Genomic DNA, 18,267 nt, shown 5'->3' with positions numbered 1-18,267 from the left:
GGCGCTGATCAGCCCGCTGAGGGTCACTGATCCTGTGGCGGAGTAGGCTCTGATTACGCAGCTAAGCGGGCACTGATCAAGCTGTTGAGAGTTGCTGATATATTGGCTGACAGGTGCTGATAAAGTGGCTGACAGGTACTGATCAAGCTGCTGACATGCGTTTATCAAGCGGCTGACAGGTGCTGATCAAGTGGCTGACAGGTACTTCTCAAGAGGCTGACAGTCACTGATCGGGCGGCTGAGTAGGCGCTGATCATGGGGCTCAGTAGGAGCAGATCCACTGGCTGAGAGATGCTATTTGCGCGGCTGAATAGGCACTGTTCAACCGGCTGACAGGTGCTGATCAAGCAGCTGACAGACACTGATCTCGCGGCTGATTAAGCACTGATAGCGCAGCTCAGTAAGTGTTGATCAAGCGGTTTACAGGTGCTTGTAAAGCGGCTGACAGGCGCTTATCGCTCGGCTGCGTAGGCGCTTTTCAATCTGCTGAGTGGGCAGTGGTCCAGCGGCTGACTGACACTGATCCAGTGGTTGACCAGGCGCTGAATGACAATCAGAGCAGGAAATGATCAAGCGCCTGACAGGAGAAGATCAACCGGCTGAGCGTCACTGACCGCGTGGCTGAGTAGGCTCTGTTCATGCAGCAAAGTGGGTGCTGATCTAGCGGTTGACAGGTGATGATCAATAGACTGACAGGTGTTAATCAAGCAGCTGATATGCACTGATCAACCTGCTGACAGTTGCTGATCAAGCGGATGACAGGTGCTGATCAACTGGCTGACAGGTGCTAATGAAGCGACTCTCAGGTGCTGATCAACTGGATGACAGGTGCTAATCAAGTGGCTGATAGGCCCTGATCAATCTGCTGACAGGTGCTGATCAACTGGCTGACAGGTGCTGATCAAGCAGCTGATACTCGCTGCTCAAGCTGCTGACAGGTGCTGATCATCTGGCTGACAGGTGCTAATCAAGCGGCTGAGAGGCGATGATCAAGGTGCTGACAGGTTCTGATCAAGAGGCTGACAGGTGCTGATCAACTGGCTGACAGGTGCTAATCACACGGCTGATAGGCGATGATCAAGGGGCTGACAGGTGCTGTTCAACTGGCTGACAGGGGCTAATGAAGCGGCTGACAGGTGCTGATCAATTGGCTGACAGGTGCTGATCAACTAGCTGACAGATGCTAATCAAGTGGCTAATAGGCCCTGATCAAGCTGCTGACAGGTGATTTTCAGGCGGCTGACTGGTGCTTATCGCGCGGCTGCATTGGCGCTTTTCAATCGGCTGAGTGGGCAGTGGTCAAGCAGCTGACAGGCACTAATCAAGCGGCTGACAGGTGCTGATAAAGTCGTTGACAGGTGCTGATCAAGCGACTGATAGTCGCTGATAAAGTGGCTGACAGTACTTCTCAAGTGTCTGTCAGGCGCACCTCGCACGGCTGAGTAGGCACTGACCGCGGGGCTGAGTAGGCACAGATCATGCGGCTGAGGCGATGATCGCATGGATCAGTAAATATTGATAGCGAAGCTATTAGGTGTTGATCAAGTGGTTTATAGGTGCCTGTCAAGCGGTTGACAAGGTGCTGATCGCGCCGCTCAATAGGCGCAGATGGAGGGGGTGATTAGGCGCTGATCAAGCGTCTGACAGCCTCTGACCAAGCGGCTAACAGAGTATGGTCACGCGGCTGTGTAGGGGCTGATTCACGGCTGAGTAGGCATTGATCGCGCAGCTGAGAAGGCACTGATCAAGCGGCTGGCAGGTGTTGTGTAAGCGGCTTACAGGTGCTGATAAAGCAGCTGACAGGTGCTGATCAACTGGCTCACAGTTGTTAATGAAGCGGCTGAGAGGTGCTAATCAATTGGCTGAAAGGTGCTAATCAAGCGGCTGATAGGCGCTGATCTAGCGGCTAAATGGTGCTGATCAATTTGCTGAGAAGTGTTAATTAAGCAGCTGATAGGTGCTGATCAAGCTGCTGAAAGGTGCTGATCAAGCGACTGACAGGTGCTGATCCAGTGGCTTAGAGGTGCTGATCAACTGGCTGACAGGTACTTCTCAAGCAGCTGACAGGCACGGACCGGGCGGCTGAGTAGGCGTTCATTGCGGGGCTCAGTAGGCGCAGATCAACTGGGGAGAGATGCAATTCGCGCGGCTGAGTAGGCACTCTTCAACCTGCAGACAGTTGCTGATCAAGCGGATGACTGACTCTGATAAAGAGGCTGACAGACTATGATCACGTGGCTGTGGAGGGGCTGATTCGGGGCTGAGTAGGCGCTGATCGCGCAGCTGAGAAGGCAATGATCCAGCAGCTGACAGGCACTGATGAAGCGGCTGGCAGGTGCTGTTTAATCGGCTTACAGGTGCTGATCAAGCAGCTGACAGGTGCTGAGCAACTGGCTGACAGGTGCTAATCAAGCGGCTGACAGTTGCTGATCAACTGGCTGACAGTTGCTAATGAAGCGGCTGACAGGTGTTGATCAACTTGCTGACAGGTGCTAATCAAGCAGCTTATAGGCACTGATCAAGGTGCTGACAGGTGCTGATCAACTGGCTGACAGGTGCTAGTCAAGAAGCTTATAGGCACTAATCAAGGTGCTGACAGGTGCTGATCAACTGGCTGACTGGTTCTGATCAAGCAGCTGAGTAGGCGCTGATCATGCAGCTGTTTATGTGATGATAAAGCGGCTAAGAGGCGCTGATCAAGCGACTGACAGGTGATGATACAGTGGTTGACAGGTGCTGATCAAGCGGCTGATAGTCGTTGATAAAGTAGCTGTCAGGCGCAGATCGCGTGGCTGAGTAGGCGCTGGTCGTGGTGCTGAGTAGGCACAGATCAAGAGGCTGAGGCGATGAACGCGGGGCTGAGTAAATGATCATCGCTTGGCAGATTAGGTGCTGATCAAGAGGCTGACACGCGTTTATCAAGCTGCTGACAGGTGCTGTTCAACTGTCTGACAGTTACTAATGAAGCGGCTGACAGCCGCTGATCAACTGGCTGACAGTTGCTAATGAAGCGGCTGACAGGTGTTGATCAACAAGCTGACACGTGCTAATCAAGCATCTGATAGGCGCTGATAAAGCTGCTGATAGGTGCTGAACAAGCTGCTGACAGGTGCTGATTAAGCGGCTGACAGATGCTAATCAACTGGCTGACAGGTACTAATCAAGTGGCTGATAGGCGCTGATTATGCAGCTGATTAGACGATGATAAAGCAGCTAACAGGGGCTGATCAATCGGCTGACAGGTGATGATAAAGTGGATGACAGGTGCTGATCAAGCGTCTGATAGTCGTTGATCAATTGGCTGTCAGACACAGATCGCATGGCTGAGAGGGCGCTGGTGGTGGGGATGAGTAGGCAGAGATCAAGAGGCTGAGGCGATGATCACTCAGCTGTGTAAATGATCATTACGTGGCTGATTAGGTGCTGATCAAGAGGCTGACACGCGTTTATCAAGCTGCTGACAGGTGCTGATCAAGTGGCTGTCAGTACTACTCAATCGGCTGTCAGGTACATATCGCACGGCTGAGTAGGCACTGACCGCGGGGCTGAGTAGGCACAGATCATGCGGCTGAGGCGATGATCGCATGGATCAGTAAATATTGATAGCGAAGCTATTAGGTGTTGATCAAGTGGTTTATAGGTGCCTGTCAAGCGGTTGACAAGGTGCTGATCGCGCCGCTCAATAGGCGCAGATGGAGGGGGTGATTAGGCGCTGATCAAGCGTCTGACAGCCTCTGACCAAGCGGCTAACAGAGTATGGTCACGCGGCTGTGTAGGGGCTGATTCACGGCTGAGTAGGCATTGATCGCGCAGCTGAGAAGGCACTGATCAAGCGGCTGGCAGGTGTTGTGTAAGCGGCTTACAGGTGCTGATAAAGCAGCTGACAGGTGCTGATCAACTGGCTCACAGTTGTTAATGAAGCGGCTGAGAGGTGCTAATCAATTGGCTGAAAGGTGCTAATCAAGCGGCTGATAGGCGCTGATCTAGCGGCTAAATGGTGCTGATCAATTTGCTGAGAAGTGTTAATTAAGCAGCTGATAGGTGCTGATCAAGCTGCTGAAAGGTGCTGATCAAGCGACTGACAGGTGCTGATCCAGTGGCTTAGAGGTGCTGATCAACTGGCTGACAGGTACTTCTCAAGCAGCTGACAGGCACGGACCGGGCGGCTGAGTAGGCGTTCATTGCGGGGCTCAGTAGGCGCAGATCAACTGGGGAGAGATGCAATTCGCGCGGCTGAGTAGGCACTCTTCAACCTGCAGACAGTTGCTGATCAAGCGGATGACTGACTCTGATAAAGAGGCTGACAGACTATGATCACGTGGCTGTGGAGGGGCTGATTCGGGGCTGAGTAGGCGCTGATCGCGCAGCTGAGAAGGCAATGATCCAGCAGCTGACAGGCACTGATGAAGCGGCTGGCAGGTGCTGTTTAATCGGCTTACAGGTGCTGATCAAGCAGCTGACAGGTGCTGAGCAACTGGCTGACAGGTGCTAATCAAGCGGCTGACAGTTGCTGATCAACTGGCTGACAGTTGCTAATGAAGCGGCTGACAGGTGTTGATCAACTTGCTGACAGGTGCTAATCAAGCAGCTTATAGGCACTGATCAAGGTGCTGACAGGTGCTGATCAACTGGCTGACAGGTGCTAGTCAAGAAGCTTATAGGCACTAATCAAGGTGCTGACAGGTGCTGATCAACTGGCTGACTGGTTCTGATCAAGCAGCTGAGTAGGCGCTGATCATGCAGCTGTTTATGTGATGATAAAGCGGCTAAGAGGCGCTGATCAAGCGACTGACAGGTGATGATACAGTGGTTGACAGGTGCTGATCAAGCGGCTGATAGTCGTTGATAAAGTAGCTGTCAGGCGCAGATCGCGTGGCTGAGTAGGCGCTGGTCGTGGTGCTGAGTAGGCACAGATCAAGAGGCTGAGGCGATGAACGCGGGGCTGAGTAAATGATCATCGCTTGGCAGATTAGGTGCTGATCAAGAGGCTGACACGCGTTTATCAAGCTGCTGACAGGTGCTGTTCAACTGTCTGACAGTTACTAATGAAGCGGCTGACAGCCGCTGATCAACTGGCTGACAGTTGCTAATGAAGCGGCTGACAGGTGTTGATCAACAAGCTGACACGTGCTAATCAAGCATCTGATAGGCGCTGATAAAGCTGCTGATAGGTGCTGAACAAGCTGCTGACAGGTGCTGATTAAGCGGCTGACAGATGCTAATCAACTGGCTGACAGGTACTAATCAAGTGGCTGATAGGCGCTGATTATGCAGCTGATTAGACGATGATAAAGCAGCTAACAGGGGCTGATCAATCGGCTGACAGGTGCTGATAAAGTGGCTGACAGGTACTGATCAAGCTGCTGACATGCGTTTATCAAGCGGCTGACAGGTGCTGATCAAGTGGCTGACAGGTACTTCTCAAGAGGCTGACAGTCACTGACCGGGCGGCTGAGTAGGCGCTGATCGTGGGGCTCAGTAGGAGCAGAACAACTGGCTGAGAGATGCTATTTGCGCGGCTGAATAGGCACTGTTCAACCGGCTGACAGGTGCTGATCAAGCAGCTGACAGACACTGATCTCGCGGCTGATTAAGCACTGATAGCGCAGCTCAGTAAGTGTTGATCAAGCGGTTTACAGGTGCTTGTAAAGCGGCTGACAGGCGCTTATCGCTCGGCTGCCTAGGCGCTTTTCAATCTGCTGAGTGGGCAGTGGTCAAGCGGCTGACTGACACTGATCCAGTGGTTGACCAGGCGCTGAATGACCAGCAGAGCAGGAAATGATCAAGCGCCTGACAGGAGAAGATCAACCGGTTGAGCGTCACTGACCGCGTGGCTGAGTAGGCTCTGTTCATGCAGCAAAGTGGGTGCTGATCTAGCGGTTGACAGGTGATGATCAATAGACTGACAGGTGTTAATCAAGCAGCTGATACGCACTGATCAACCTGCTGACAGGTGCTGATCAACCGGATGACAGGTGCTGATCAACTGGCTGACAGGTGCTAATGAAGCGACTCTCAGGTGCTGATCAACTGGCTGACAGGTGCTAATGAAGCGACTCTCAGGTGCTGATCAACTGGCTGACAGGTGCTAATGAAGCGACTCTCAGGTGCTGATCAACTGGCTGACAGGTGCTGATCAAGCAGCTGATACTCGCTGCTCAAGCTGCTGACAGGTGCTGATCATCTGGCTGACAGGTGCTAATCAAGCGGCTGATAGGCGATGATCAAGGTGCTGACAGGTGCTGATCAACTGGCTGACAGGTGCTAAACAAGCAGCTGATAGGTGCTGATTGCGCAGGTGAGAATGCAATGATCAAGCAGCTGACAGGCACTGATCAATCGGTAAGCAGGTGCTGATCAACTGGCTGACAAGTGCTAATCAAGTAGCTGATAGGCGATGATCAAGCTGCTGACAGGTTCTGATCAAGAGGCTGACAGGTGCTGATCAACTGGCTGACAGGTGCTAATCACACGGCTGATAGGCGATGATCAAGGGGCTGACAGGTGCTGTTCAACTGGCTGAAAGGTGCTAATGAAGCGGCTGACAGGTGCTGATCAATTGGCTGACAGGTGCTGATCAACTAGCTGACAGGTGCTAATCAAGTGGCTAATAGGCCCTGATCAAGCTGCTGAAAGGTGATATTCAGGCAGCAGACTGGTGCTTATCGCGTGGCTGCATTGGCGCTTTTCAATCGGCTGAGTGGGCAGTGGTCAAGGAGCTGACAGGCACTAATCTAGCGGCTGACAGGTGCTGATAAAGTCGTTGACAGGTGCTGATCAACCGACTGATAGTCGCTGATAAAGTGGCTGACAGTACTTCTCAAATGTCTGTCAGGCGCACCTCGCACGGCTGAGTAGGCGCTGATCGCGGGGATGAGTAGACACAGATCAAGCGGCTGAGGCGATGATCGTGCGGCTGAGTAAATGATGATCGCGTGGCTGATTAGGTGCTGGTCCAGTGGCTACCAGGTACTTCTCAAGCGGCTGACAGGCACTGATCAAGTGGATGACCAGGAGCTGAATGACCAGCAGAGCAGGAAATGATCAAGTGGCTGACTGGTGCTGATCAACTGCCTGACAGGTTCTGACCAAGCGGCTGAGTAGGTGCTGATCGTGAAGCTGATAAGGCGATGATCAAGCGGCTGATAGTCGTTGATCAAGTGGCTGTCAGGCACAGATCGCATGGCTGAGTAGGCGCTGGTCATGGGGCTGAGTAGGCACAAATCAAGAGGCTGAGGCGATGATCGCGCGGCTGAGTAAATGATCATCATGTGGCTGATTAGGTGCTGATCAACTGGCTGACAGGTACTGATCAAGTAGCTGATAGGCCCTGATCAAGTTGCTGACAGATGCTTCTCAAGTGGCTGACAGGCGCTTATCGCGTGGATGCGTATGCGTTTATCAATCAGCTGAGTGGGCACTGGTCAAGGGGCTGACAGGCACTGATCTAGTGGTTGTCCAGGCGCTGAATGACCATCAGAGCAGGAAATGATCAAGCCGCTGACAGGCGCTGATCAACCGGCTGAGAGTCACTGATCACGTGGCTGAGTAGGCTCTGATTACGCAGCTAAGCGGGCACTGATCAAGCTGTTGAGAGTTGCTGATATATTGGCTGACAGGTGCTGATCAAGTGGTTGACAGGTACTTCTGTAGAGGTTGACACGCGTTTATCAAGTGGCTGACAGGTGCTGATCAAGTGGCTGACAGGTACTTCTCAAGAGGCTGACAGTCACTGATCGGGCGGCTGAGTAGGCGCTGATCGTGGGGCTCAGTAGGAGCAGATCAACTGGCTGAGAGATGCAATTCGCGCGGCTGAGTAGGCACTCTTCAACTTGCTGACAGGTGCTGATTAAGCAGATCACCGACTCTTATAAAGAGGCTGACAGACTATGATCACGCGGCTGTGGAGGGGCTGATTCGCGGCTGAGTAGGCGCTGATCGCGCAGCTGAGAAGGCAATGATCAAGCACTTGAGAGGCACTGATGAAGCGGCTGGCAGGCACTGTTTAAGCGGCTTACAGGTGCTGATCAAGCAGCTGACAGGTGCTGATCAACTGGCTGACAGTTGCTAATGAAGCGGCTGACAGGTGTTGATCAACATTCTGACAGGTGCTAATCAAGCAGCTGATAAGTGCTGATAAAGCTACTGACAGGTGCTGATCAAGCAGCTGACAGGTGCCGATCAACTGGCTGACAGGTTCTGATCAAGAAGCTGAGTAGGCGCTGATCGTGCACCTGATAAGGCAATGATCAAGCGGCTAACAGGCGCTGATCCAGTGGCTTACAGGTGCTGATCAACTGGCTGAGAGGTGCTGATCAACTGGCTGACAGGTGCTAATCAAGCAGTTGATAGGCGCTGATCAAGCTGCTGACAGGTGTTGATCAACTGGCTGACTGGTACTGATCAAGCGGCTGAGTAGGCGCTGATCAGGCTGCTGTTTAGGCGATGATAAAGCGGCTAACAGGCGCTGATCAATCGGCTGACAGGTGATGATAAAGTGGTTGACTGGTGCTGATCTAGCGGCTGATAATCACTGATCAAGCGGCTGACAGGTGCTGGTCAAGTTGCTGACAGGTGCTAATCAAGCGGCTGATAGGCGCTCATCAAGCAGCTGACAGATGCTAATCAAGTGGCTGATAGGCGCTGATCAAGGCGCTGACAGGTGCTGATCAACTGGCTGATAGGTACTATTCAAGTGGCTGATAGGCCCTGATCAAGCTTCTGACAGGTGCTTGTCAAGCGGCTGAGAGGCACTTAACGCGCAGCTGCGTAGGCGCTTTTCAATCAGCTGAGTGGCCACTGGTCAAGTGGCTGACAGGCACTGATGAAATGGTTGACCAGGCGCTGAATGACCAGCAGAGCAGGAAATGATCAAGTGGCTGACAGGCGCTGATCAAGTGGCTGACAGGTGCTGATAAAGTCGTTGACAGATGTTGATCTAGCTGCTGATAATCGCTGATCATGCGGCTGACAGGCGCTGATCAAGCGGCTGAAATGTGCTGATAAAGTCGTTGACAGATGCTGATCTGGCGGCTGATAATCGCTGATCAATCGGCTGACAGTACTTCGCAATCGGCTGTCAGGCACATATCGCACGGCTGGGTAGGCACTGATTCCGGGGCTGAGAAGGCACTGATCAAACGGCTGGCAGGCGCTGTTTAAGTGGCTTACAGGTGCTGATCAAGTAGCTGACAGGTGCTGATCAACTGGCTGACAGTTGCTAATGAAGCGGCTAACAGGTGTTGATCAACATGGTGACAGGTGCAAATCAAGCAGCTGATATGTGCTGATCAAGCTGCTGACAGGTGCTGATCAAGCTGCTGACAGGTGCTGATTAAGCGGCTGACAGGTGCTAATCAACTGGCTAGACAGGTGCTAAATAAGCGGCTGATAGGCGCTGATCAAGCGGCTCACAGGTGCTGATCAACTGGCTGAGAAGTGTTAATTAAGCAGCTGATAGGTGCTGATCAAGATGCTGAACGGTGCTGATGAAGCGGCTGACAGGTGCTGATCCAGTGGCTTACAGGTGCTGATCAACTGGCTGACAGGTACTTCTCAAGCAGCTGACAGGCACTGATTGGGCGGCTGAGTGAGCGCTGATTGCAGGGCTCAGTAGGCGCAGATCAACTGGCTGAGAGATGCAATTCGCACGGCTGAGGAGGCACTCTTAATCCTGCTGACAGGTGCTGATCAGGTGGATGACCGACTCTGATAAAGAGGCTGACAGACTATGATCACTTGGCTGTGTAGGGGCTGATTCGCGGCTGAGTTGGCGCTGATCGCGCAGCTAAGAAGGCAATGATCAAGCAGCTGACAGGCACTGATGAAGCGGCTGGCAGGCGCTGTTTAAGCGGCTTACAGGTGCTGATAAAGTCTTTGACAGATGTTGATCTAGCGGCTGATAATCGCTGATCAAGCAGCTGACAGGCACTGATCAAGCGGCTGAAAAGTGCTGATAAAGTCGTTGACAGATGCTGATCTAGCGGCTGATAATCGCTGATCAAGCGGCTGAGAGTACTTCTCAATCTGCTGTCAGGCATATATCGCACGGCTGAGTAGGCACTGATCAAACGGCTGGCAGGCGCTGTTTAAGCGGCTTACAGGTGCTGATCAAGCAGCTGACAGGTGCTGATCAATTAGCTGACAGGTGCTAATGAAGTGGCTGACAGGTGTTGATCAACATGCTGACAGGTGCTAATCAAGCAGCTGATAGGTGCTGATCAAGCTGCTGACAGGTGCTGATCAAGCGGATGACAGGTGCTGATGAACTGGCTGACAGGTTCTGATCAAACGGCTGAATAGGTGCTGATCCTGCAGCTGATAATGCAATGATCAAGCGGCTAACAGGCGCTGATCCAGTGGCTTACACGCGCAGATCAACTGGCTGACAGGTGCTGATCAACTGGCTGACAGGTGCTAATCAAGCAGCTGATAGGCGCTGATCAAGCTGCTGACAGGTGCTGATCAACTGGCTGACTGGTACTGATCAAGCGGCTGAGTAGGCGCTGATCATGCAGCTGATTAGGGAATGATAAAGTGGCTAACAGGCGCTGATCAAGTGGCTGACAGGTGTCGATCAACTGGCTGACAGGTACTATTCAAGTGGTTGATAGGCCCTGATCAAGCTTCTAACAGGTGCTTGTCAAGCGACTGAGAGGCACTTATCGCACAGCTGTGTAGGCGCTTTTCAATCAGCTGAGTGGGCACTGGTCAAGTGGCTGACAGGCACTGATGAAGTGGTTGACCAGGCGCTGAATGACCAGCAGAGCAGGAAATGATCAAGCGGCTGACAGGCGCTGATCAACCGGCTGAGGGTCACTGATCACGTGGCTGTGTAGGATCTGATCATGCAGCAAAGTGGTCGCTGATCAAGCAGCTGAGAGGCACTGATGAAGCGGCTGGCAGGCGCTGTTTAAGCGGCTTACAGGTGCTGATCAAGCAGCTGACAGGTGCTGATCAACTGGCTGAAAGGTGCTTATCAAGCGTCTGAGAGCTGCTGATCAACTGGCTGACAGTTGCTAATGAAGCGGCTGACAGGTGTTGATCAACATGCTGACAGGTGCTAATCAAGCAGCTGATAGGTGCTGATAAAGCTGCTGACACGTGCTGATCAAGCCGCTAACAGGTGCTGATTGCGCCGCTCAATAGGCGCTGATCGAGGGGGTGATTAGGCGCTGATCAAGCGGCTGACAGACTATGATCACGCGGCTGTGTAGGGGCTGTTTCTCGGCTGAGTAGGCATTGATCGCGCAGCTGAGAAGGCACTGATCAAGCGGATGGCAGGCCCTGTTTAAGCGGCTTACAGGTGCTGATCAAGCAGCTTACAGGTGCTGATCAACTGGCTGACAGTTGCTAATGAAGCGGCTGACAGGTGTTGATCAACATGCTGACAGGTGCTAATCAAGCAGCTGATAGGTGCTGATAAAGATGCTGACAGGTGCGGATCAAGCTGCTGACAGGTGCTGATTAAGCGGCTGACAGGTGCTCATCAACTGGCTAACAGGTGCTAATCAAGCGGCTGATAGGCGCTGATCAAGCAGCTAACAGGTGCTGATCAACTGGCTGAGAAGTGTTAATTAAGCAGCTGATAGGCGCTGATCAAGCTGCTGAAAGGTGTTGATCAAGCCGCTGACAGGTGCTGATTCAGTGGCTTACAAGTGATGACCAACTGGCTGATAGGCGCTGATCAAGCTGCTGATAGGTGCTGATCAAGCGGCTGACAGGTACTTCTCAAGCGGCTGACAGGCACGGACCGGGCGGCTGAGTAGGCGCTGATTGCTGGGCTCAGTAGGTGCACATCAACTGGCTGAGAGATGCATTTCGCACGGCTGAGTAGGCACTCTTCAACTTGCTGACAGGTGCTGATCAAGCAGATCACCGACTCTGATAAAGAGGCTGACAGACTATGATCACGCGGCTGTGGAGGGGCTGATTCGCGGCTGAGTAGGCGCTGATCGCGCAGCTGAGAAGGCAATGATCAAGCACGTGACAGGCACTGATGAAGCGGCTGGCAGGCACTGTTTAAGCGGCTTACAGGTGCTGATCAAGCAGCTGACAAGTGCTGATCAACTGGCTGACAGGTACTGATCAAGTTGCTGACAGATGCTTCTCAAGTGGCTGACAGGCGCTTATCGCGTGGATGCGTATGCATTTACCAATCAGCTGAGTGGGCACTGGTCAAGGGGCTGACAGGCACTGATCTAGTGGTGGACCAGGCGCTGAATGACCATCAGAGCAGGAAATGATCAAGCCGCTGACAGGCGCTGATCAGCCCGCTGAGGGTCACTGATCCTGTGGCGGAGTAGGCTCTGATTACGCAGCTAAGCGGGCACTGATCAAGCTGTTGAGAGTTGCTGATATATTGGCTGACAGGTGCTGATAAAGTGGCTGACAGGTACTGATCAAGCTGCTGACATGCGTTTATCAAGCGGCTGACAGGTGCTGATCAAGTGGCTGACAGGTACTTCTCAAGAGGCTGACAGTCACTGATCGGGCGGCTGAGTAGGCGCTGATCGTGGGGCTCAGTAGGAGCAGAACAACTGGCTGAGAGATGCTATTTGCGCGGCTGAATAGGCACTGTTCAACCGGCTGACAGGTGCTGATCAAGCAGCTGACAGACACTGATCTCGCGGCTGATTAAGCACTGATAGCGCAGCTCAGTAAGTGTTGATCAAGCGGTTTACAGGTGCTTGTAAAGCGGCTGACAGGCGCTTATCGCTCGGCTGCCTAGGCGCTTTTCAATCTGCTGAGTGGGCAGTGGTCAAGCGGCTGACTGACACTGATCCAGTGGTTGACCAGGCGCTGAATGACCAGCAGAGCAGGAAATGATCAAGCGCCTGACAGGAGAAGACCAACCGGCTGAGCGTCACTGACCGCGTGGCTGAGTAGGCTCTGTTCATGCAGCAAAGTGGGTGCTGATCTAGCGGTTGACAGGTGATGATCAATAGACTGACAGGTGTTAATCAAGCAGCTGATACACACTGATCAACCTGCTGACAGGTGCTGATCAACCGGATGACAGGTGCTGATCAACTGGCTGACAGGTGCTAATGAATCGACTCTCAGGTGCTGATCAACTGGCTGACAGGTGCTAATCAAGTGGCTGATAGGCCCTGATCAATCTGCTGACAGGTGCTGATCAACTGGCTGACAGGTGGTAATCAAGCGGCTGATAGGCGATGATCAAGGTGCTGACAGGTGCTGATCAACTGGCTGACAGGTGCTAAACAAGCAGCTGACAGGTGCTGATTGCGCAGCTGAGAATGCAATGATCAAGCAGCTGACAGGCACTGATCAATCGGTAGGCAGGTGCTGATCAACTGGCGGACAAGTGCTACTCAAGTAGCTGATAGGCGATGATCAAGCTGCTGACAGGTTCTGATCAAGAGGCTGACAGGTGCTGATCAACTGGCTGACAGGTGCAAATCACACGGCTGATAGGCGATGATCAAGGGGCTGACAGGTGCTGTTCAACTGGCTGACAGGTGCTAATGAAGCGGCTGACAGGTGCTGATCAATTGGCTGACAGGTGCTGATCAACTAGCTGACAGGTGCTAATCAAGTGGCTAATAGGCCCTGATCAAGCTGCTGACAGGTGATTTTCAGGCGGCTGACTGGTGCTTATCGCGCGGCTGCATTGGCGCTTTTCAATCGCCTGAGTGGGCAGTGGTCAAGCAGCTGACAGGCACTAATCAAGCGGCTGACAGGTGCTGATAAAGTCGTTGACAGGTGCTGATCAAGCGACTGATAGTCGCTGATAAAGTGGCTGACAGTACTTCTCAAGTGTCTGTCAGGCGCACCTCGCACGGCTGAGTAGGCGCTGATCGCGGGGCTGAGTAGACACAGATCAAGCGGCTGAGGCGATGATCGTGCGGCTGAGTAAATGATGATCGCGTGGCTGATTAGGTGCTGGTCAAGTGGCTGCCAGGTACTTCTCAAGCGGCTGACAGGCACTGATCAAGTGGATGACCAGGAGCTGAATGACCAGCAGAGCAGGAATGATCAAGCGCCTGACAGGAGAAGATCAACCGGCTGAGTGTCACTGACCGCGTGGCTGAGTAGGCTCTGTTCATGCAGCAAAGTGGGTGCTGATCTAGCGGTTGACAGGTGATGATCAATAGACTGACAGGTGTTAATCAAGCAGCTGATACGCACTGATCAACCTGCTGACAGGTGCTGATCAACCGGATGACAGGTGCTGATCAACTGGCTGACAGGTGCTAATGAAGCGACTCTCAGGTGCTGATCAATTGGCTGACAGGTGCTAATCAAGTGGCTGATAGGCCCTGATCAATCTGCTGACAGGTGCTGATCAACTGGCTGACAGGTGCTGATCACGCAGCTGATACTCGCTGCTCAAGCTGCTGACAGGTGCTGATCATCTGGCTGACAGGTGCTAATCAAACAGCTGATACGCGATGATCAAGGTGCTGACAGGTGCTGTTCAACTGGCTGACAGGTGCTAAACAAGCAGCTGATAGGTGCTGATTGCGCAGCTGAGAATGCAATGATCAAGCAGCTGACAGGCACTGATCAATCGGTAGGCAGGTGCTGATCAACTGGCGGACAAGTGCTAATCAAGTAGCTGATAGGCGATGATCAAGCTGCTGACAGGTTCTGATCAAGAGGCTGACAGGTGCTAATCACACGGCTGATAGGCGATGATCAAGGGGCTGACAGGTGCTGTTCAACTGGCTGACAGGTGCTAATGAAGCGGCTGACAGGTGCTGATCAATTGGCTGACAGGTGGTGATCAACTAGCTGACAGGTGCTAATCAAGTGGCTAATAGGCCCTGATCAAGCTGCTGACAGGTGATTTTCAGGCGGCTGACTGGTGCTTATCGCGCGGCTGCATTGGCGCTTTTCTATCGGCTGAGTGGGCAGTGGTCAAGCAGCTGACAGGCACTAATCAAGCGGCTGACAGGTGCTGATAAAGTCGTTGACAGGTGCTGATCAAGCGACTGATAGTCGCTGATAAAGTGGCTGACAGTACTTCTCAAGTGTCTGTCAGGCGCACCTCGCACGGCTGAGTAGGCGCTGATCGCGGGGCTGAGTAGACACAGATCAAGCGGCTGAGGCGATGATCGTGCGGCTGAGTAAATGATGATCGCGTGGCTGATTAGGTGCTGGTCCAGTGGCTGCCAGGTACTTCTCAAGCGGCTGACAGGCACTGATCAAGTGGATGACCAGGAGCTGAATGACCAGCAGAGCAGGAAATGATCAAGCAGCTGGCTGGTGCTGATCAACTGCCTGACAGGTTCTGATCAAGCGGCTGAGTAGGTGCTGATCGTGAAGCTGATAAGGCGATGATCAAGCGGCTGATAGTCGTTGGTCAAGTGGCTGTCAGGCACAGATCGCATGGCTGATTAGGCGCTGGTCATGGGGCTGAGTAGGCACAGATCAAGAGGCTGAGGCGATGATCGCGCGGCTGAGTAAATGATCATCGTGTGGCTGATTAGGTGCTGATCAAGAGGCTGACAGGTACTTGTCAAGCGGCTGACAAGCACTGATCAGGCAGCTGTGTAGGCACTGACTGCGGGGCTCAGTAGGCACAGATCAACTGGCTGAAAGATGCTATTCGCGCGGCTGAGTCAGTGCTTTTCAATCGGCTGAGTGGAAAGTGGTCAAGCGCTGATCAAGCTGCTGACAGGTGCTTAACAAGCGGCTGACAATTGCTGATCAACTGGCTGACAGGGGCTAATCAAGCCACTGATAGGCGCTGACCAAGCGGCTGACAGGTGCTGGTCAACTGGCTGACAGGTGCTAATCAAGCGGCTGATAGGTGCACATCAAGCTGCTGACAGGAGCTGATCAAGTGGCTGACAGGTACTTGTCAAGCGGCTGACAAGCACTGATCGGGCAGCTGTGTAGGCACTGACTGCGGGGCTCAGTAGGCACAGATCAACTGGCTGAAAGATGCTATTCACGCGGTTGAGTCTTTGCTTTTCAATCGGCTGAGTGGAAAGTGGTCAAGCGCTGATCAAGCTGCTGACAGGTGCATAACAAGCGGCTGACAATTGCTGATCAAGTGGCTGACAGGGGCTAATCAAGCAGCTGACAGGTGCTGATAAAGCTGCTGACAGTTGCTGATCAAGCGGTTGACAGGTTCTGATACAGCGGGTAACACGTGCTGATAATGTGGCTGACAGTTAATGATCAAGCTGCTTATAGGGGCTGCCCTAGCGCCTGACAGTTGCTGATAAAGTGGCTGACAGGTGCAAATGAAGTGGCTGACAGGTGCTGATCAACTGGCTGACAGGTACTGATCAAGTTGCTGAGAGATGTTTCTCAAGTGGCTGACAGGCGCTTATCCCGTGGATGCATATGCGTTTATCAATCAGCAGAGTGGGCACTGGTCAAGGGGCTGACAGGCACTGATCTAGTGGTGGACCAGGCGCTGAATGACCATCAGAGCAGGAAATGATCAAGCCGCTGACAGGCGCTGATCAGCCCGCTGAGGGTCACTGATCCTGTGGCGGAGTAGGCTCTGATTACGCAGCTAAGCGGGCACTGATCAAGCTGTTGAGAGTTGCTGATATATTGGCTGACAGGTGCTGATAAAGTGGCTGACAGGTACTGATCAAGCTGCTGACATGCGTTTGTCAAGCGGCTGACAGGGTCTGATCAAGTGGCTGACAGGTACTTCTCAAGAGGCTGACAGTCACTGATCGGGCGGCTGAGTAGCCGCTGATCATGGGGCTCAGTAGGAGCAGATCGACTGGCTGAGAGATGCTATTTGCGCGGCTGAATAGGCACTGTTCAACCGGCTGACAGGTGCTGATCATGCAGCTGACAGACACTGATCTCGCGGCTGATTAAGCACTGATAGCGCAGCTCAGTAAGTGTTGATCAAGCGGTTTACAGGTGCTTGTAAAGCGGCTGACAGGCGCTTATCGCTCGGCTGCCTAGGCGCTTTTCAATCTGCTGAGTGGGCAGTGGTCAAGCGGCTGACTGAAACTGATCCAGTGGTTGACCAGGCGCTGAATGACCAGAAGAGCAGGAAATGATCAAGCCCCTGACAGGAGAAGATCAACCAGCTGAGCGTCACTGACCGCGTGGCTGAGTACGCTCTGTTCATGCAGCAAAGTGGGTGCTGATCTAGCGGTTGACAGGTGATGATCAATAGACTGACAGGTGTTAATCAAGCACCTGATACGCACTGATCAACCTGCTGACAGGTGCTGATCAACCGGATGACAGGTGCTGATCAACTGGCTGACAGGTGCTAATGAATCGACTCTCAGGTGCTGATCAACTGGCTGACAGGTGCTAATCAAGTGGCTGATAGGCCCTGATCAATCTGCTGACAGGTGCTGATCAACTGGCTGACAGGTGGTAATCAAGCGGCTGATAGGCGATGATCAAGGTGCTGACAGGTGCTGATCAACTGGCTGACAGGTGCTAAACAAGCAGCTGACAGGTGCTGATTGCGCAGCTGAGAATGCAATGATCAAGCAGCTGACAGGCACTGATCAATCGGTAGGCAGGTGCTGATCAACTGGCGGACAAGTGCTACTCAAGTAGCTGATAGGCGATGATCAAGCTGCTGACAGGTTCTGATCAAGAGGCTGACAGGTGCTGATCAACTGGCTGACAGGTGCTAATCACACGGCTGATAGGCGATGATCAAGGGGCTGACAGGTGCTGTTCAACTGGCTGACAGGTGCTAATGAAGCGGCTGACAGGTGCTGATCAATTGGCTGACAGGTGCTGATCAACTAGCTGACAGGTGCTAATCAAGTGGCTAATAGGCCCTGATCAAGCTGCTGACAGGTGATTTTCAGGCGGCTGACTGGTGCTTATCGCGCGGCTGCATTGGCACGTTTCAATCGGCTGAGTGGGCAGTGGTCAAGCAGCTGACAGGCACTAATCAAGCGGCTGACAGGTGCTGATCAAGTCGTTGACAGGTGCTGATCAAGCGACTGATAGTCGCTGATAAAGTGGCTGACAGTACTTCTCAAGTGTCTGTCAGGCGCACCTCGCACGGCTGAGTAGGCGCTGATCGCGGGGCTGAGTAGACACAGATCAAGCGGCTGAGGCGATGATCGTGCGGCTGAGTAAATGATGATCGCGTGGCTGATTAGGTGCTGGTCAAGTGGCTGCCAGGTACTTCTCAAGCGGCTGACAGGCACTGATCAAGTGGATGACCAGGAGATGAATGACCAGCAGAGCAGGAAATGATCAAGCGCCTGACAGGAGAAGATCAACCGGCTGAGTGTCACTGACCGCGTGGCTGAGTAGGCTCTGTTCATGCAGCAAAGTGGGTGC

This window comes from Bubalus kerabau, unplaced genomic scaffold (assembly GCF_029407905.1).
Source record: "Bubalus kerabau isolate K-KA32 ecotype Philippines breed swamp buffalo unplaced genomic scaffold, PCC_UOA_SB_1v2 scaffold_25, whole genome shotgun sequence".
NCBI classification, from domain to species: domain Eukaryota; kingdom Metazoa; phylum Chordata; class Mammalia; order Artiodactyla; family Bovidae; genus Bubalus; species Bubalus kerabau.
Note: the sequence above shows the minus strand (reverse complement) of the source record.